Below are 290 nucleotides of genomic sequence, written 5' to 3'. Positions count from 1 at the left end.
AAAAACAAAAAAGCTTTTACCCTCGGTTCAATATGAGCTGTCTTTACCGCATCGCCATAAACACGCATATTATAATGATTTGTCGGCGAATAGCGTGGCGAACACTGCAATAACTTGATCGTTTATGTCAGCAGCTGATGATATAGTAAATCACTTTTTAAAGGTTATATCGAAAGGGGAATTCAACCAACTACATTCATAAGTATATGAAAATCGTTATCAATTTCCCCTAAATTTACACTTTAATCTGATCTCCAATTAAACTTGCCCGTCCTATCCGTCGAAAAATG

The sequence above is a fragment of the Penaeus monodon genome, chromosome 15 (assembly GCF_015228065.2).
Source record: "Penaeus monodon isolate SGIC_2016 chromosome 15, NSTDA_Pmon_1, whole genome shotgun sequence".
In the NCBI taxonomy this organism is placed as follows: domain Eukaryota; kingdom Metazoa; phylum Arthropoda; class Malacostraca; order Decapoda; family Penaeidae; genus Penaeus; species Penaeus monodon.
The sequence above is the reverse complement of the archived record's forward strand: the minus strand, read 5'-3'. Positions refer to the sequence as shown.